Source organism: Phallusia mammillata, chromosome 8 (genome assembly GCF_965637545.1).
Source record: "Phallusia mammillata chromosome 8, kaPhaMamm4.hap1.1, whole genome shotgun sequence".
NCBI lineage: Eukaryota > Metazoa > Chordata > Ascidiacea > Phlebobranchia > Ascidiidae > Phallusia > Phallusia mammillata.
In genome coordinates this window covers 2,398,974-2,420,493 of record NC_137259.1, presented here as the reverse complement: position 1 = coordinate 2,420,493, position 21,520 = coordinate 2,398,974, and the positions used below count along the sequence as shown (strand labels likewise).

General features: G+C 34.9%; 1 protein-coding gene across 2 annotated transcripts in view; it reads right to left on the bottom strand.

Moving 5' to 3' along the window:
• LOC145203988 (replication factor C subunit 3-like) overlaps positions 1 to 21,520 on the bottom strand; it is a 62,667-nt gene that overhangs the window by 143 nt on the left and 41,004 nt on the right. The window contains exons 9-11 of one of the 2 annotated variants that reach the window (XR_013853433.1): positions 13,521 to 13,608; positions 12,688 to 12,776; positions 11,482 to 11,638 (exon numbers count right to left, since the gene is read on the bottom strand). The exons of the other annotated variant lie outside the window; for it this stretch is intronic. The gene's annotated coding sequence lies outside the window, so the exon portion shown is untranslated. Of the gene's footprint in view, positions 1 to 11,481; positions 11,639 to 12,687; positions 12,777 to 13,520; positions 13,609 to 21,520 lie in introns of those variants that run through there. 2 annotated transcript variants of the gene reach the window in all.

Below are 21,520 nucleotides of genomic sequence, written 5' to 3'. Positions count from 1 at the left end.
CCTATAGCCACGAGAGGCAAAAGGTGAACAATTCAAACTTAAAAACAAATCCGCCTGACCTAAATACAGACATAAAAAAACTTGATTGGGATTCGTCCCCGGGAGCGTCCTGGGTTCTAACCCCGTGAAAAATATACTTCAATTTTTATATTTATAAATGTCAAAATAACTGTAATATGAGATGGCTGTAACAGGGCAGACTTAAAAACAAAACAAATAAAACACAACGCACCGAAACTTTTTGGTTCTAGGGCAATGACGAATTTAAACAAATTAATATTCAAATGTTTTTTGGTTAAACTATTCTGTCGTATAAAAGCGTGTATTCAAAAGTCAAGTTAAAGCGCATATCATTTAAAACTTATAATGTTGAACAACGTTTTTTTATGCGTAGGTTTCAACTGGGTCTGCATAGTAATGACATATTGCAATGTAGATAAGAAACTGACGTACATCTTTCTATTTTGATTATATAAGTATAGCTGCAATAGGCGGAGGTGGTTTATTCACCTCCAGTTCAATGTAAAACAAGCTCTTCATTAGACTTACAGCATATTAGTTGTGCATTGTGGTGTAGTAAAGTCTTTTCTGCATTATGCGTTGTTATCAAGTCTTATTATTCATCGTGATTTTTTTGGTTTTGCAGAATTACAATACATGCGGTAAGAAATTTTATATTTATTTTGTTTGTGTGCACTTTATTGTACATAAGTTTTTGTTAAACTGGCAAATGGCAAAACAAATTGGCTAAAATGTTTCCAAAACAAGTTTTGTGACAAAAGTGTGATAATTTCATGAAATTACGTTATTTCAGGCGTTGACCTTCGCAACTTTTCAGTGCAGTTTGCCAATCCATCCTTCCAGTGGGCAGTTGGTGTCTCAAACATTAGTTTTAATCTGTCTTTTACAAACTATGTACCAGAACGGCGTTGGTACATTCAAAAGTTATGTTAGCGCGCATATCATTTAAAAGTTATATTTTTCACACAGCGGTTTATAACTGGGTCTACATTGTGATGACATATTGCAATGTCGATAGGAAATTGATGTGTCGATTGACGTACAACTTTCTGTTTCGCCAAGATGTGTACGTGCAATAGGTGGAGGTGGTTTACTTAGAAAACAAATCTCTACATTAGACTTACAGCTTATTAGTTTTGAAGTGTTGCGAAGTGAAGTCGTATTCTGCACTATGGGTTGTTATCAAGGCTTATTGGTTATTGTGGTCGTTTTGGTTTTGCAGAATTACCAAATATGTGGTAAGAAATTTTATCTTTATTTTGTTTGTGTGCACTTTACTGTAATTGAGTTTTGTTAAAATAGCAAATTGCAAAACATAATTGGCTGATGTTTATAAAATAGTCATTTTTGATAATTGTGAGGTATTCATGGAACTACGTTTTTTGCAGGGGTTGACGATTACAACGTTTCAGTGCAATTTGCCAATCCATCACTTCAATGGGCGGTTGGTGTCTCAAACATTAGTTTCAATCTTTCCTTCACAAATTACGAATCAGACAAAGTTAAGTACATTTTCATGGAAATATACTTCAACAAATCCAACTTTTGGCTGGGGTATGTCGAATTACGCAACAACCGTTCAAAAGTTTATCCCAATCCACCTTTGGCTTTGCAATCAACAAACCAATCATCCAACACTTTTCTAGCAAATTTTGTACTGACTAATGCATCAGCATACGATAGATATGCTATCAATTTTATAGTACGAGATATAAGCTGGGCGCGATTGGTTCATTCAACTCTGGAACTCTCGTTTAAATGTGAGTTAAGTAAACAATCAACTTTCTCTTACAATTTTTTTCTTGACAAAATCTAACATGAGTTTTCTTTAATATTATTTGTGCAACATTCGTCCACAGATTGTCCACACTTGACAAATATGCAAGACAAACATTATGTACCAACCGATCGAAGTTTTGCCAGTTTTGCCACTGTACAATGCAACAACTCAGTGTTCGTAGAAAATTCTATAGTAAAAGGTCGCAGAGAAAAAATATTTTGCAACAGGTTTGCAAAATGGAATGAGCCCGACTTAAAATGTTACAAAGGTAATACTAAATCAGTTCACCTCATTTTCGTCAAGGGGTTAATGTTTCAAATTATTCTTTTAGGAAATTTTGTGGATTTAAACAACCCTGCTTACAATCAAACATTCAGGCAATACGCAAACGTTTTGCTGTTTTGTGATCTCTTTAACTCCGATATGACAAGCGTATTGATGACATTCAATAGTATAACTTACTTTGGGCACGAGGTATGTTAGTTATCTTATAAAACAAAGCTTATGATGTCACAATTATCTAATGTGTTTAGTTTGCGTGGGCAAATATCACTGTGACGTCACCCCACCACAATAGCCTTGTGACGTGTCAACAAACATCACGTGACAAACAGCAGGTTGAAACTAAATCGGTAAAACTCAACGCCCAATGTAAGTGGGTCGAATTTAAAAAACATTGCCATAAACATCGTATGACATGAATCATGATTTCTATCTTGCAGTTCCACCTCAAATTCGAAACAACAGCTTCGTGTATTACAACGTGACCTTGTATCAGCAAAATTATGTTGAATACACTTTCCAGTCAAACCCCGTATTGTCTAGATCAGATGCGGTAACCGGTTTTAAACAAGGTGCAACTTCGTTTTTACTCCGACCAAATATATGTTTGGTGACTAAACTTTAGTACATTGTAATGGGACAAGAAGTTGGCTATTGATGGTTTTCGCAAAACACATATTAACAATAACTATGTTTCCAGGTAAAAAAGTTAACAGCATTTACTATCTGACTGATGGGATTGAAAACAAAGTCATTATAGATTTTACAAACGTAAGTTTTTCAAAAATTTGATTTCTTTTCACAAAAAAAGCATCAATAACCAGCTTTACCTTTCAAAACAGGTGACTGAGACACACTTGGGCGAATATTCTGTGGTTATAAAGTCGCCGAAACCTTTTAACGACATTTTCAAAGTGTATGTGTGGGTTATAGGTGTCGAGGAATTGTCAAATAATACTAACTTTAACCAGTCTAACAAACCAATCAATCATGAAGTTGACGCATTTAGCACATTTGACAATTCCCAAACAGTTATCGCACTTGGTGTGTTATTATGCTGTGTCAGCGTAATTGCCATGACTCTGGCAATTATGATGGCGAGGCAGCGTTGTCATGGATACGAAAGTCAAGGTTTGGGTAGTTTTGATATTTAAATTGGAGTTTGATAAAAAATATCATGTAAGTTTTTTTTTCTCAGATAAAGCAACAAACCAAAACACAAATCACATTTATTCTAACGAGGAAGCAGTTTCTGCAAACAGGTCAAGCAATATTATGTTTACATTTAACCATTTCTTTTCTTTAATTGGGTTTTGTAATACAGTAAGTCTCGATTAAATTGGATTCGGTCATTCCGAATCTTTTATAATTGACACAAAACTTGCGGTACAAATGACTTGAAATGTGGTAAGGCTTTAACTCAGTGGAGGCCAACCTTTGGCGCATTGCCTTCTTTTGATAACCATGGAAATCAAATTAATAAACTAATAAATAAATAAAGCAAGCCAGCCCTATTAATTATATATATATATATATATATATATATATATCATGCACAACATTATTCAAACATATCTTTATTTCCACTATTCTTATTTCTTATTACTATCCTTCTCATGCAAAAGTTGTTTCTTTCTCTTTCTCTCTATATACAAGATGTAGTCATAGAAGGTGGGGTTACGAGACATTTAAGGCGCATCCAACACAGTATGTTAAAAAGTTGGCGAATGGTATGTAGAAGGTTGGCCACCCCTGCTTTAACTAATCAACATTGGTTTATTCGGACAAATTTGTTGGTCCAAACGGTTCTGGGTTAACCGAGGTTTACTGTAATTCTATTTGATATAGTGTGTTATATTTGCTTTTCAAAATCTCATTTTTGAAAAAAATAAATCGTTTGAAAAAAGTGACATATAAAACCCCGTAAAAACCTAACAACATACTTTTAGACATTAACTGTAAACAAAACAACTAACTAGCTAAACTAAAGTTCATCTGTGATTATTTTTAGACTACAAGATAAACAACATCTTGCAAGGAACCGATCAACCAATAAGAGTCAATACGAGAATATTCAACCTAACATGACTGTAGAAAGTTCTCCGTATGAGATTACACGTTAATTAGAACCATGAGAGAAACTTCTTTGTGCAACGAACCAGTTTAAGACAAACATTACTTTGCTGACAGGCTTCCGGTAAAAGCAAATTATCAAACTTTTACTATGACACAACATGACATAACATGACACAACATGACACAACTAGACATAACATGAAACAAAATGAGTTGGACATGGCTTTAACATGGTGTATATGGAATGTAGCCAAACTATACTGTGAAATATTGTTAATCGCAATGAGGATTTCTCTAAGGAGTGATAGTAGTTATATTCAGTCATCTTTATGCTGTGCGTTGATGCGTTCCTAAAATTATTTTTTTACAAACCGGTGTTTGACGACCCTTGAACTAATTTCAAACCCCTACCATCTTAAACGATTGAAAATTGTCAGTGTGTATCATTCTATGTTGTTGCTATTGTTGAAATGAAAAGTTTTGTGTTTCATATGAGAGACTTTTTCATGGAAATGTGTGTTTTATATGCCAGGTGTTAGATTTCGTCATGTTTTTGTTCAAAAAAGTTTTTCGAAAATAAAAATAACACAAACACATCCGCTAGAAATGCTCGCCTGGCGGGTTTGAAAGTGAAATTTAAGTGAATTCGGACTAAAGTAAATTGTCACCCGTTCTTATATAAAGACATTAAGGGCACTTTAAGATTGATGAGATTTTGGTAATTTTATGTTTTAGTGCCTTACTGCCAATTATGTCGTAAGTTTAGTACCAACTAAGACGAATATAAACAAACACACACCTTTTGGTCCAAATCAAAAACGAATAATTCAATCGTTCGCCGAGGCTTCTCACAGGTGTCAAAAAGTGGTAAACTGTAGAAATGTAAACTATTATATTCGAAACTATAAATAAGCTGTAAAGATACAATCAAAATAGGTAAGCAAATATCAATTGTATAGTTTTAAACAGCGACATATCACGCCTAGAGCCAGGGAGACACATGAATTGCGAATAAAAATGGAAATGTAGCAAGGTCGACACATGGTGGAGCAATTTACTTAATAGGTCAAAAGCCTGACCCATATACAGACATAATAAACCCTGATCGGGATTCGTCCCCGGGAGAGTCCTGGGTTCGAACCCCGTGAAAAAAAAAAAAAAAAAAAAAAAAAAAAAAAACAATTTTGATTTTTTTAAATGACATAAAAATGCAACAATAAATGAATGTAACAGTGCAGACTTACAAACAAAACAGGACGCACCGAAACACTTGGGTTTCTGGAGGAATAACAAATTTACACAAATTAATCAATCAAATGTTTTTTGATTAAACTATACTTTCGTACTTGTAATAAATCGTTCATTTGAAAGCTACTTCAACGCGCATATCTTCAAACCCTTACATTTTTAAACAACAATTTATTTTGCGTAGGTTTGTCTGGACCTGCGTAATATATTGCGATGTACATAAGAATCTGACGTATCTATCTATTTCGGTAAGATGTGTAGGTACAATAAGTGCCGTAGGTGGTTACTTAGAAAACAACTCTTAATTCGTTAGACACGCAGCTCATCAGTTGTGCAATGTTGTAAAGTGTTTGTAAAGACTTTTCTGCATTATGGGTTTCTATCAAGGCTTTTTGGTCATCGTGGTCTTTTTAGGTTTGCAGAATTACAAAATTTGTGGTGAGTAATTTTATGTTTATTTTATTGTGTGCACAACTTTTCTTTTTGTTTTAGAGGCCCCTCCCCGCCTCAACATGTGACGACCGGCCGATAAAAACTTATCTTGTCGCCTCCATAAAACAAAAGGGCTTGTTTATCCTTCAATAAATAACTAAAAAGGTTTGAAACAACAACATAGTGCGACTTAATTGATTTTAACGTATTGGATTAATGTAAAAAAGAGAGATATGCAAACATTATCAAGAGGTCTTATCAAATATATCTAAGGTTAACGTAGTTTACAAGTACATAAACATAAATTTTCGATAAATGATGCTTTTAGAAATACGTACAATAATACACGCAATACATATTTAATGCGCACGAAGGACAGCGGTAGTTCTTTCCCTTACGTGGCTGTAAGGAAGTAAGCGGTGTCTACCCCGAATTTTACTTCGGTGTAGCTTTTTTACCGTATTTTTTAACTAAGGTTCGTATTTCTTTTTTAAAATGATGATTTTATTGGACTACTTTATTTCAGGAGCTGACGCTTACAACTTTTAAGTGCAGTTTGCTAATCCATCCTTCCAGTGGGCAGTTGGTGTCTTAAATATTAGTTTTAGTCTTTCTTTTACAAACTACGAACCAGACAGTATATGGACCATTTTTTTTAAACATGTACAACAACAAATCCAGCTTTAAGATGCTGTTTGTCATATTTCAAAACTACCGTACAAAGGTTTATTACAAGCCACCTTTGGTCTTGCAAACAATCCCATCTTCAAAATCTTTTTTGGCAAATTTTGTTTTGACTAATGCATCAGCATACGATGGATATGCCATAAATGCCACGGTACAAAAAATACCTAATGGTAAGCAGTTGTTTGTTCATTTAATTTCGAAACTCTCGTTTAAATGTAAGTTAAGTGCATTTTCCAAGAAATTGTTATGATTATTATTCAATCCTATTTGTGCATTTGTCCACAGATTGTTCACACTTGACAAATTTGCAATATGTATCAAATGGTCGAAGTTTTCGCAGCATTGCTACAATGCAAAAACTCAGTGTTTATAGAAAATTCCACAGTAAAGGGTCGCACGAAAAAAATATTTTGCAACAGGTTTGCACAATGGAATAAACCCGACTTAAAATGTTATCAAGGTAACACAAATCAGTTCACCTTGTTTTCGTGATAGTGTTTATGTCTTAAATTATTCTTTTAGGAAACTTCGTTGATTTAAACAACGCTAATTTCAATCAAACATTCAGGCAAAACACAAGTGTGTTGATATTTTGCGATCTTTTCGACTGTATTATGACAAGAATAGTTATGAGATCAAAACTTACATTGGAGACAAGGTACGTTAGTTGTCTTACCAAACATACCTTACTATGATGTCACAGTTAATTGATGTGTTTAGTTTGCGTGGGCAAATATCACTGTGACGTCATCGCACTACAACAGCCTCGTGACTTGTCAACAAACGTCACGTGACAACCAACAGGTTGAAACAAAATCAATAAAACTCAACGTGCTATGTGAGTGGGCCGATTTTAAATACATTGCCATAAACATCGTATGCCGTCATCGTATGATTTCTATCTCACAGTTCCGCCTCAAATTCGAAACAACAGCTTCGTGTATTACAACGTCACATTGTATCAGCAAAATTATGTTGAAATAACTTTTCAGTCAAACCCCGCATTATCTGGATCAGATGCAGTAACCGGTTCTAAACAAGGTAAAGAAAAATATTTGTGCTCGAGCCTCGTTCAATCTAACCTAATAGATCAAAAAGGAGACTTTTCGTGGTTTCTGCAAGTCAGATACTAACATAAACATTTTTAGGTAAAAAAATAAGCAACATTTACTACCTGACTAATGGGATTGAAAACAAAGTTTTCATACATTTTGCAAACGTAAGTTTTTGGTTTAATGTCTTTTCATAGAAAAACATAGCCAGCTTTATCTTTCAAAACAGGTGACCGAGACACACTTGGGCGAATATTCTGTGGTTATAAAGTCACCGAAACCGTTTAATGACATTTTCAAAGTGTATGTGTGGGTTATAGGTGTCGAAGAACTGTCAAATATTACTAACAACAATCATCAGGTTAACACATCAGTCAATCATGAAGTTAACACATTTGACGACAATTCTCAAACGGTCATCGCACTTCTTGTGCTATTATGCTGTGTCAGCGTTTTTGCCATGACTCTGGCAACTATGGTGGCGAGGCAGCGTTGTCATGGATACAAAAGTCAAGGTTTGGGTTGTTTCGATGTTTAAATTTCATATTTATCAAAAATTATGTAATTTCTTTTCAGATAAAGCTACAAATCAAAACATAAATCACATTTATTCTAATGAGGAAGCAGTTTCTGCAAACAGGTAAAGCATTATTATCCACAGACTTAACGCCCTCTACTTTCTATTATTGGGTATTGTAATGCAGTAAACCTCGGTTAAACTGGATTCGATTAAACCGAATCTTCGTATAATTTAAACAAACTTGAGGTACAAATGATTTGAAATGTGGTAAGGCTTTAACTAATCGACATCGGTTTATCCGGACAAACTTTTTGGTCAAAACGGGTCTGGATTAACTGAGGTTTACTGAAATGGTATTTTATATAGTGCCCTATATAGTGTGCTGTATTTGCAAGAATCCAATGTTTGAAATAATCGTTTGAAAACAGTAACATATAAATAAACTTAAAACCGTATATTTCCAGAAATTAGTTGTAAACAAAACAACTAACAAGCTAAATTTGAGTTTAATTTGTTTTTTCAGGCAGAAACAAGATACAGAACATCTAGCAAAGAACCGATCCACTAATAAGAGTCAATACGAGAATATTCAACCTAACATGAATGTAGAAAGTTCTCTGTATGAGATTACACGTTAATTAGAACCATGAGAGTCGGCAAATTTCCGCTTTGAACCAGTTTAAGGCAAACATATCTTTCGGTACAAGCAAATTATCAACAAATTACCATGACATAACATGGCTTCAACATGGTGTAACAGAAATGTATCCAACTTATACTGTGAGACATAAGAATGTCTTCGATTAAACATCAATTAGAGTTTCTTTAAGGAGTGATAGTGGGGTTATATTCAACCTACTTTATGTGATGCGATTGTGTGTTTCGATAATATTTTTGTTTTGTTTTTATGAAACGGTGTTTGCTGTTCCTTTTCAACCTTTATGATTTTAAACAATTAAACATTGTAAATAAGTTATATACCATACTATGTTGTTGCTATTGTTGAAAAGAAAACTTTTGTATTCTTAGGTGAATGGCTTTTATTTTGATGGAAACGTGTGTTTTATAAGCCATCAGATTTAATCATGTTCTGGGAAGTTTTATGGAAATAATTATGGTATTTACAAACACTTCCGCTGGATATAAGTGCAAGATTGGCTTTGTGGAATTTAAATTTGAGATTAATTCGTTCGTTTTTATACGTAGGTTGTCATCCGTTTATATATGAAGGCATTTAGGCACCGTGAGATTTTCGAAGTTTAGGTAATTTCCTTTAGTGCTTTGCTGCTAACTATGTCGTAAGTTTAGTACCAACCAACACAAATAAAAACAATTTCACACCTTTTGGTCTAAATCAAAAACGAATAATTCAATCGATTGCCGAAGCTTGTCACAGGTGTTAGAAAGTGGTGAACTGCAGAGATGTAACTATAAACAAGAAGCTATATATAAGCCGTAATATACAATCAGAATAGATAAGCAAATAGAAACTGTATAGTTTCAAATAGCGACATATCACGCCTACAGCCACGAGAGACACAAGGTTATTAAATGTTTATAGATGGAAATGCGGCAAAGCCGACAGAAAGTTGAGTCGTCACAATTTAAATTACATTAAAAACTTTTGAACAGGAACTTGTCCGAATGATATGGTGCGCCCAATTTAAATACAGACATAACAAACTTTGATCGGGATTCGTCCCGGAAAGCGTCCTGGGTTATAACCCCGTAAAAATACACTTTTGGGTTCTAGAGCAATGAAAATTTACACAAACTAATATTCATATATTTTTTGGTTAAACCATACTTTCGACTTGTAAAAAAGCGTTACTCAAAAGTCATTATAAAGCGCATATCATTTGAAACTTTTTTAACCCTTGGGGTCCAAATTCAAAAGGTTCAACGGGGTGTGTACATTAAGAAGTATTGCGATATAGATAGGAAACTGACGTATCTATCTACTTCGGTAAGATGTGTTGGTGCAATGCGTGCTGTAGGTGGTTACTTAAAAAACAACCTCTGCATTAGACTTACAGTATATCGGTTGTGCATGGTTGTGTGATGCAGTCCCTTCCTGCATTATGGGTTGTTATCAAGGCTTATTGATCACCATGGTCTTTTTGATTTTACAGAATTACAAAACTTGTGGTGAGAAATTTTATATTTATTTTGTTTGTGTGGGCAACTTTACTGTAATTGAGGTTTTGTAAAAGTGGCAAATTGGTAAACATAAATGGCTTATATTTCCAAAATATGTTTTTTTTTACAAAAGTGCGAAACTTTCACGTTTTTTTCAGGGGCTGACGCTTTCGATCTTTCAGTGCAGTTTGCCAATCCATCTTTCCAGTGGGCAGTTGGTGTCTCAAATATTAGTTTCAATCTTTCTTTTGCAAACTACGAACCAGGCAGAATTTGGTCAATAGATATAATCTTGTATAATAAAAAATCCAGCTTTGGATTTTGGAGCGTCTTTGTTCTCAACAACAAATCTGCCGTTAATAGCCACCCACCCTTGGTCTTACAGTCAACAAACCAATCATCAAACTCTTTTTTTGCAAATTTTGTGTTGACTAATGCATCAGCATACGATGGATATGCTATCAATTTCACAGTAGCAAGCCAGGCCGTGTTGAGATTGTTAGTCCATCCAACTCCAATGTTCTCGTTTAAATGTAAGTTAAGTGAAAAGAAAAACACAAGTTTGATTTAATACCATTTGTGCAACATTTGTCCACAGATTGTCCACAATTGACAAATTTGCACTATGTATCAAACGGTCGGAGTTTTGACAACACTGCTACTGTGCAATGCAAAAACTCAGTGTTAAAAAAAATTCTACAGTAAAAGGACGCAGAGAAAATATATTTTGCAACAGGTTTGCACAATGGAACGAACCCGACTTGAAATGTTATGAAGGTAACACAAAATCACATTACTTAACATTGGTGTAAATGTTTAAGTCTTAATTATTCTTTTAGGAAACTTTGTGGATGTGAACAACCCTGCTCACAATCAAACATTCAGGCAATACTCAAACGTTTTGATGTTTTGTGATCTCTTTAACTCCGATATGACAAGTGTATTGATGACATCTAATAATATAACTTACTTTGGACACGAGGTATCTGAGTTGTCTTACAAAACAAACCTTACTATGATGTCACAATCATTTGGTGTGTTTAGTTTGCGTGGGCAGATATCACTGTGACGTCATCGCATCATAATAGCCTCGTGATGTGTCAACAAACATCACATGACAAACAACAGGTTGAAACTAAATCAATAAAACTTGACGTCCAATGTGAGTAGGTCGTTTTAAAATACATTGCTATAAACATCGTATGCTATTAAGTATGATTTCTATCTCACAGTTCCACCTCAAATTGAAAACAACAGCTTCGTGTATTACAACGTGAACTTGTATCAGCAAAATTATGTTAAAATAACTTTTCAATCAAATCCCGCATTGTCTGGATCAGATGCAGTAACCAGTTTTAAACAAGGTAAAGTCTTTTTTGCTCGAATAAGGTTTCGTTCAACCTAATGGGACAAGAAGAGGGCAATTATTGGTTTTTGTAGGACACATTTTAACACTAACTATGTTTTCAGGTAAAAAAAATAACAACATTTACTATCTGACTGATGGGATTGAAAACAAAGTCATCATGAATTTTACAAATGTAAGTTTTCGAATTTCAGTTTCTTTCTCCATAAAAGCATCACCAGATTCATTTTTTTTAAAAAAAGGTGACCGAGACACACCTGGGCGAATATTCTGTGATTATAAAGTCGCCAAAACCATTCAACGAGACTTTCAAAGTGCATGTGTGGATAAAAGGCGTTGAAGAGCTTTTAAATGGTCACAACAGCAGCCAGTCAAACACATCAATTAATCATGAAGTTGACACACTTGACGAACAATCCCACACGGATTTTCCCGATAACTATCAAACAAGCCCAACAGGCGTTAACACCTTAAAAGAAAATTCCCAAACAGTTATCGCACTTGCTGTGTTATTATGCTGTGTCAGCGTTATTGCCATGACTCTGGCAATTATGATGGCGAGGCAGCGTTGTCATGGAAACAAAAGTCAAGGTTTGGGTTGTTTTGATGATTTAATTTAGGTTGATAAAAAAATTATGTACGTTTTTTCTCAGATAAAGCACCAAACCAAAATCACATTTATTCAAATGAGGAAGCAGTTTCTGCAAAAAGGTAAAGCAATATCTTCAGACTTAACAACACCTACTTTCTTTTATTGGATATTGTAATACAGTAAACCTTGGTTAAACTGGATTCGGTTGATCCGAGTCTTTGTATAATTTAGACATAAAATGAGGTACAAATGATTTGAAAAGAGGGAAGACTTTATCTAATCAACATTTGTTTGTCCGGACATTTTTTGGTCCAAACGGGCCTTGATTAACCGAGGTTTATTGTAATTCTTTTTTGCATAGTGTGTTGTAGTTGCAAGAATCCAATGTTTGAAATAATCGTTTAAAAACAACAACATATAAAATCCCGTGAAAACCTAACATCATATTTTTAGACATTAGCTGTAAATGAAAGAACTAACAAGCATAATTACCGCTCATCTGTGATTTTCCAGACTCCAAGATACAAGACATCTTGCAAGGAACCGATCAACCAATAAGAGTCAATACGAGAACATTCAACCTAACGTGAATAGAGAAAGTTCTCCGTATGAGATTACACATTAATTCGAATCATGAGAGAAACTTATTTGCTCTACGAACCAGTTTAAGACAAACATCACTTTGCTTACAGGTTTCAGGTACAAGCAAACTATCAAACTTTTACCATGACACAACATGACATAACATGGTGTATTAGTAATGTAGCCAAATTATACTGTGAAACATTTTTAATCGCAATTGGTTTCTCTAAGGAGTGATAGTAGTTGTATTCAGTCTGCTTTATGTTGTGCGTTTGCGCGTTCCGATAATTAGTTTGTTACGAATCGTTGTTTAACGACCCTTGACCTAATTTCAAACCCCTACGATCCTAAACGATTGAACGTTGTCAGTGTGTATCATTCTATGTTGTTGCTATTGTTTAAACGAAAACTTTTGTGTTCTATATGCGAGACTTTTTTCATGGAAATGTGTTTTTTTATATGCCAGGTGTTGATTCCTCATGCTTTTGTTCAAACATTTTTTCTAAAATAAAAATAACATTTAGCCTACAAACACATCCGCTAAATATAAGTGCCCGATTGGCAGTTTAGAAAGTGAAATTTAAGTGAATTCGGACCAAAGTAAATTGTCAACCGTTCTCATATAAAGGCATTTGGGACACTTTGAGATCTACGAGGTTTTGGTAATTTTATGTTTTAGTGCCTTACTGCTAACTATGTCGTAAGTTTAGTACCAACCAACACAAATAAAAACAAGTACACACCTTTTGGTCCAAATCAAAAACGAATAATTCAATCGATTGGCGAGGCTTGTCACAGGTGTCAAGAAGTGGTGAACTGTACAGATGTAAACTATAAAACAAGAAGCTGTAAGTAAGTCGTAGTATACAATCTGAATAGGTAAGCAAAGACGAATTGTTTGTTTTAAAATAGCGACATAACAAGCCAACAGCCACGAGAGACACATAGTAACGACGTACTACAATGTCGATAAGAAACTAACGCATCTTTCTATTTCGATAATATGTGTAGCTGCAATATGTGGAGGTGGTTTGTTCACCTCCAGTTCAATGCAAAACAAGCAGTTCATTATATTTACAGCATATCAATTGTGCATTGTTGTGTGGTGAAGTCTATTCTGCAATATGGGTCGTTATCAAGGCCTTTTGGTTATCGTAGCATTTTTGGTTTTGCAGAATTACAAAATATGCGGTAAGAAATGACACATTTATTTTGTTTGTGTGCACTATATTGTAAATAAGTTTTTTTAAAAAAACTGGCAAATGGCAAAACAAATTGGCTAAAATGTTTTCAAAACAAGTTTTGTGACAAAAGTGTGATGCTTTCATGAGACTACTTTATTTTAGGGGCTGACGCTCGCAAAGTTTCAATGCATTTTGCCAATCCATCCTTCCAGTGGGCAGTTGGTGTCTCAAATATTAGTTTTAATCTTTCGTTTACAAACTACGAACCAGGCAGTTATTCGGTCATTTCCTTAAACATGTATAACAACAAGTCCAACTTTGTGACTTGGTATGTCATTTTCGAAAACAGTCTTTCAAAGGTTGATCACAACCCACCTTTTGTCTTTCAATCAATCCAATCATCAAACTCTATTGTTGCAAAATTTGTATTGACTAATGCATCAGCATACGATGGATATGCTATCAACTTCACAGTAAAAAACATTTTTGGGGAGTCGTTGTTATTTCACCCAACTCCTATACTCTCGTTTAAATGTAAGTTAGTAAACTTTCTGATGACATGAGTATGATTTAAAAAACATGAGTATGATTTAATCCTATTTGTGCAACATTTGTCCACAGATTGTCCACACTCGACAAATTTGCATTATGTATCAAACGGTCGAAGTTTTCTCAGCACAGCCACTGTGCAATGCAACAACTCGGTATTTATGGAAAATTCCACAGCAAAACGACGCAGAGAAAAAATATTTTGCAACAGGTTTGCACAATGGAACGAACCCGACTTAAAATGTTATAAAGGTAAAACAAGGTTACCTAATGTTTGTGGTTGTGTTTATGTCTTAAATTATTTTTTAGGCAACTTTGTGGATTTGAACAACCCTGCTTACAATCAAACATTCAGGCAATACTCAAACGTTTTGTTGTTTTGTGATCTCTTTAACTCCGATATGACAAATGTATTGATGACATCCAAAAATATAACTTACTTTGGGGACGAGGTATCTAGTTGTCTTAGAAAACAAACCTAAGTACTATGGTGTGACAATCATTTGATGCGTTTAGTTTGCGTGGGCAAATATCACTGTGACGTCATCACACCACAATAGCCTCGTGACGTGTCAACAAACATCACGTGACAAACAACAGGTGGAAACAAAATCAATTAAACTCAACGTCCAATGTATGTGGGCCGTTTTGAAAACTTTCACATAAACATCGTATTATATGTTTCTTTGATTTCTATCTCACAGTCCCACCTCAAGTTCGAAACAACAGCTTCATGTATTACAACGTGACCTTGTATCAGCAAAATTTTGTTGAAATAACTTTTCAGTCAAACCCCGCATTGTCTGGGTCAGATGCAATTACCGGTTTTAAACAAGGTACAACTTCGCATTTACTCCGAACAAATAACCTAATGGGACAAGAAGTGGGCTATTAATGGTTTTTTGTAGGACACATATTAACAATTACTATGTTTCCAGGTAAACAAATTAACAACATTTACTATCTGACTGATGGAATTAAAAACAAAGTCTTAATGCATTTTACAAACGTAAGTTTTTCAAAAAATTGATTTCTTTTTACAAAAAGCATCAATAACCAGCTTTATGTTTCAAAACAGGTCACCAAGACACACTTGGGCGAATATTCTGTGGTTATAAAATCACCGAAACCGTTTAACGAGACTTTCAAAGTGCATGTGTGGGTTATTGGTGTCAGAGAACTGTCTAATAATACTAATAACAATCATCAGTGCAACAAATCAATTATTATTGATGGAGTTAACACATCTGAGAACAATTCTCAATCGGTCATCGCACTTGCTGTGCTATTATGCTGTGTCAGCGTTATTGCCATGACTCTGGCAATTGTAATGGCAAAGCAGCGTTGTCATGGAAACAAAAGTCAAGGTTTGATTTGTTTTGAAGTTTAAATTTAATTTGATAAGAAACGTATGTGTTTTTTTTATCAGATAAAGCAACAAATCAAAACACAAATCACATTTATTCTAATGAGGAAACAGTTTCTACAAACAGGTAATTAATATCATCTACAGACTTAACAACACCTACTTTCTATTATTGGGTATTGTAATGCAGTAAACCTCAGTTAAACTGGATTCAGTTAATCCGAATTTTCGTATAATTTAAACAAACTTGAGGTACAAACGATTTGAAATGTGGTAAGGCTTGAACTAACCGACATCGGTTAATCCGGATCTTTATGGCTAATCCGGACCAATGTTTTGGTCGAAATGGGTCTGGAATAGGCTACCCGAGGTTTACCACAAATATATTTTATATAGTGCGATATGTAGTGTGCTGTATTTGCAAGTTCAAATTCCAATGTTTGAAATAATCCTTTGAAAACAGTAACATAGAAAACCCCGCGTGAACCTAAATACGTATTTCCAAAAATAATTGTAAACAAAACAACTAACGAGCTAAATTAAAGTTCATCTGTGATTTTTTCAGACTTCAAGATAAACAACATCTTGCAAGGAACCGATCAACCAATAAGAGTCAATACGAGAATATTCAACCTAACATGACTGTAGAAAGTTCCCCGTATGAGATTACACATTAAAGAATCCCTTATTGCGATTAACAATATTTCACAGTATAAGTTGGATACATTTATAACACACCATTAAAGCCATGTCATGTCATGTTGTGTCATGTTGTGTCATGGTAAAAGTCTGTTAATTTGTTTGTACCGGAAGCCTGTCAGCAAAGTGATGTTCGTTTTAAACTAGTTCGTAGCAAAGAAGTTTTTCTCAAGGTTTAAACTTAAGGAGTGTTGTGCGTTTGTGCGTTTGCGCGTTCCTATAATTATTTTGTTACAAAACGGTGTTTGACGACCCGTGACCTAATTTCAAACCCCTTCGATCTTAAACGATTGAAAATTATCAGTGTGTATCATTCTGTGTTGTTGCTATTGTTTCAACGAAAACTTTTGGTTTTTAATGTGTAAGACTTTTATTTGTGTAAAGATGTGTTTTACAAGCCAAGTGTCTAATTTTGTCATGTTTGTGTCCTGGAAAGTTTTCGCAATGAAAAATAGGAATTACAAACATGTAAGTACGCTGAAAATATTAAGTGCGTTGATCGTTGAGCCCCGCGATGTAAACAGACCGAGATTGGCTTTTTTCCAAGTGACTTTAAAATGACTTAGGACTCAAATAACTTGTCATCCGTTTCTGTATAAAGCATGTTAAGGTTCGTTTGTTTCATGTTTTTTTCTCTCTAAGATGTGCGGGCAACGCCTGAATGCCTTGTAAAAATGCTCACATCAATAGGTCTGCCGTCAAGCTGTATGTTTTTTGCAAGTCCGTTGAATCATTTTTTATTTGATTTTTTTGATTTGGAAAATAAATGGCTTCAATTTAGTTCAAACCATCGATAACCACTGTGTAGGAGCTTTGCCGCTCAAGTTTATTGCTCAGGAAAACGCAAGCAACCGAGACATTTGGATAGTTTTGGTATTTTTCTTGGGTGCTTTATTGCTAACAGGAAATGTATATGCCTGTTTGTCGCAATCACACATAAATCACACAAATCACATGCGGAATCCAATCGTTTGCCGAGGCTTGCTATAAATCAGTTGGTTTCAATCTTCCCTAAACACTGTTTGGATGATTAGACCAAGAGGTAGGCCTGTTTTTCATAACCAAGCTTGCATATATTTCTGAAACCAGCAAAGTTGGCAATTTCAAAAGAATCTCCAAACACAAGTTTCGTCACAAACCAGGACTAACTAGTTGCGTTAGTTAAGTTATAATTTCGCGTTCGACTTTAATTAAGTTTAATAGAAAGCTTCTCGCGTATTTTCTCAAAAGTTTAGGCGTACCACAGGTTTAGAACCGCTGTTATAAACGGACAAAACAATTTTCACCACTGTCCACTTAATCCTCAGTTCGTTCCTCCTCGTTTAGCGTGAGCAACGAAGCGTAAAACTGTGACATCACTCTGCGCGAATTTTGTTTTTACTGCAAGTCAGCTTAGGTCAGCAGGTTTTGTTCTTGGCAAATGTAGACAAAGTTTCGGACCGAAACCGGCCGTAAAAATGTCGAGGTGAAATAGTATGTAAGTCAAGCCACAGCGAAAATGTGCAATGGCATGCAAAGACGAAGTTTAAAATGAAATAATAGTTGTTACTTAACATCAGTTGATATGCATTGTAACACAAGCAAGCATGTTAAAATGCTTGTAAGCATCAGGTTTATAAAGCTGCAATGGTTCGCCACTATTTGTATTCTTAAAAAAGCTACAACGTAATGCTACATATATGGAGGTTTTACTTGCATTTGGAAGCGTTATACGTAAATAAGTATTATGAGACACATGTTGAATTTAGATTAATAAACATAGTTTTGTCAAGGGTAGGATTGTGGCGTTTTTGAGTTTGTAGAAACATTTATGTGTGCAAAGTAGAGCAAAAATTTTTCAATTAACATTTTTTGTTTCACTCAGTTTATTAAAATGTAGTTTTTTTCGGGTGTTAGTTCATGAAAAGTCGACTAAAATATGTAACACTGACAGCCAATCACCTTTTAAGGAAACACATCTCACTCAGTGTTAGATGCCAAGGGTCAACCTCGCTAGTCGGAGATATTCTAACGTTTCCAACCTAACATGATTTTCTCAATGCTTTTGGTCAGTGTTAAGTTACAAGTTAAAAACTAGGTCCTGCCGGAAAAAAACTGCCCCACAGGATGAGACAACATATTTGGAGTCCAAGTACCCCTACCCGTGACGTTACAAACCTCAAGGTGACCTTGCTTGTCATTCAATACGTCGACAATTCGTCCCCGTTGGGTCAAGTTACAAAACAAACTTGATGTGGGAGCGTGGGTTAAGCTAAATCAGCAGGAAAAGAGAAAAAACAGCCATGTAACGCGGTATAAAGCGCACGTGATGTTGTTCTGCTTTCTGTTTTTTGTTTCAATTATATTCATTGCTATCGCTTCGTGCAGATGGGTGTAACATTAAAGTTTTGAACAGTAAAGCCAAGAACCAAGTATAAATTAACGCAGTTATTTTTATGAGGACGTTGTGACGTGATTTTGGTCAACATTTAGATTGGTTAGTTTAATTAAAGTCCGACGTACTTTGTGTCATATATATTTGTTTAAAAAAATATACAAAAGATGAAATCGAACCTGTTAGTATTAGTGAAAGTGTTTGAATAATTTCAAACAACTTTTGTTATTCTTGCATAAATATTACAAAGCCCTTCGTGGGTCAAAATTTGTTTTCAATAAGTGGTATTGGTGGACGCTCAGGGTTATTATGAGGGCATTACGCAAATCGTTCAAGTTGGTAGAATTTCAAGTGAAACCGCCAATGAGACCACGAAGGGTTACCGAATCTTCATTGCTTATTTGAGCGTGAGAATCAGGTGCTAAACAAGATGCGATTTTCGTCAAGGGCTCTTCAACATCTCGTAAAATTACACGCGCGATCAGCTGATCAGTCTCAATTGAACTTGACAATGAAGAGTTGGGTTTTCGGGGCACAAAAGTCAAGAGGTTATTCTGCTTAAAAACATGGAACCAAAAATACTTGACAAAACCTTGTTGGTATGTTTTTGGCGAAATACTGGTTTTTGAATGAATTGTGAAATATTTATGTGCAGTAAAATGGGAAAAATCTTATAAAATCGATGCACACCAGTTTACAAGAAAGCTATTTGTTACGTGTGGATTTGAAGTGTTACTATACACGAGAACAATAGGGTTAATTGTGCGAAGATGGTTCTTATACTCGCTTACACTAGCATTAGAACATTTACTTTAATTTGTACATGTGGTTTGTATATAGACACTCAAGTTCTTTCTGATATAAGCCCCAATTTTAAATCTTTGTGGGGTTGAGCGTCTACTATTGGTGACGAATGAATTTTTTTTAATGGTTAAGGGTGGAATTCGTCTGAAAATGTTGGGAACCACTGCCTTAAACAATCGTACCAACCGATCACTGTTGTAAAATACTTCAAGTGCGTTTCAACCCGTTACCAAACTTTGCGCCCTTGAAGTATCAGAGCATCGGTATAAGACAAGTGCTTGTTCACAAGCATGCGACTAAGTCAAGAGGATTGCACGGGTCCTCAGCCCTACGTGGTTTTGTTGACGGTTTAACGAGCTATAAAATTCGATCGATAGATTGAGATTGGGAGTATAGAAGGATAGAATATTGCAAAGAGAGATGGTTTTCAGACTACAGAGAAGAGGTAGCCAATATAGCTGTGGGACGTCCACGGCAGGGGAGCTAAGTTTGCACACATGTGTCAAGACAAGTTGTTATTGTTTGGTTTCCGAGCTATTTATCATTGTTGTGGTGTTAATTGTGTAATCGTTCGATTAACGAAATGTTGTGTATACAGCAGTATAAATTAGAGTTGTGGCAATTTATGCGTTCCTTTTCATTCTTTCGCTGCTGGCTAAACATTACTTGCGCACACTTTGGCCATGCACAAGTTAATCGACAGTATATAGAATTTCTCGTGCGTTAATAGCGTGTAGTGCAGAATGTTACGAACGCGTATCTAAGTTTTGGTTACTAAGCAAATGTGTTTTTTCTTTTGTATTTTATAAAACTTAAAAACCAAAACAGTTATTGTCCAAATTAAACAATCTATATTTTTCGTTCTGTAGACGTAGACGATTAGTAATATAAATGATATTACTTGGATAAAGGAAGCTAAAAAAGATGACGCTGCCCGACGACACACACACGCCTGGGCCACGAATGACCAAAAGGTGACTGATTTGCAACTGTTTCTGTTTTTGGAACCCTTAATACACTGCATAAACATTTATGACATAGTTGCAAGAATCTTTAACTGGTTTACCTTGATTTTCAAAACTTCGTATTCAAGGTTTTATTTAAGAAATAAAATATTGCAAATATTCAACTTCTAAACATAGAATACCAACAGTAGCAAGTATAAATGTTTTAAAGTTTATTTTATTTTTAGTCTTGATTTTTGCATTACGTCAATAGTTTCAGACTTTCAGTTGCCAAATTTATTTTTTGTTTGCAGAGAATCTTCTCGTAGTTTACAACGTTTTTCAACGACATCGCAAAGGGTAATTATACGCTAACTTTTAAAAGTATTATGTGACTAAGTTTACATACCATATATATTAAATTTCAGACCCCAAGCTCCTCTGGCACTTCTTTTTTGACAAAAACAGGCCCTCGATGTAAGTTTGTCAAATAAAAATACATTAAAATAATAACAAAGATCACTTCATCACTTTTAGCTGAAGAACTTACAACAAAAACTCCATCAAATGCCAACAGCTCGAACAAGGCAACGGTTGTCTCACGGTAAGTAAGCTTATTAACCAGCACTACTGAATTTTATCGCTGTTTACTAAAAAACACGAAAAACCCGACATAGCGCAAGGCGAATCCGTAATTCAGTCTGTCCTCTAGACGACACCAAAGAGTACGCTAGCAAGAATATATTTTGTCAGATAAATGGCGGCGCATACTTATGCCTTCAGATAAGTTTAGTTCGGAAATAAATCGATTCAAACCAAGTTA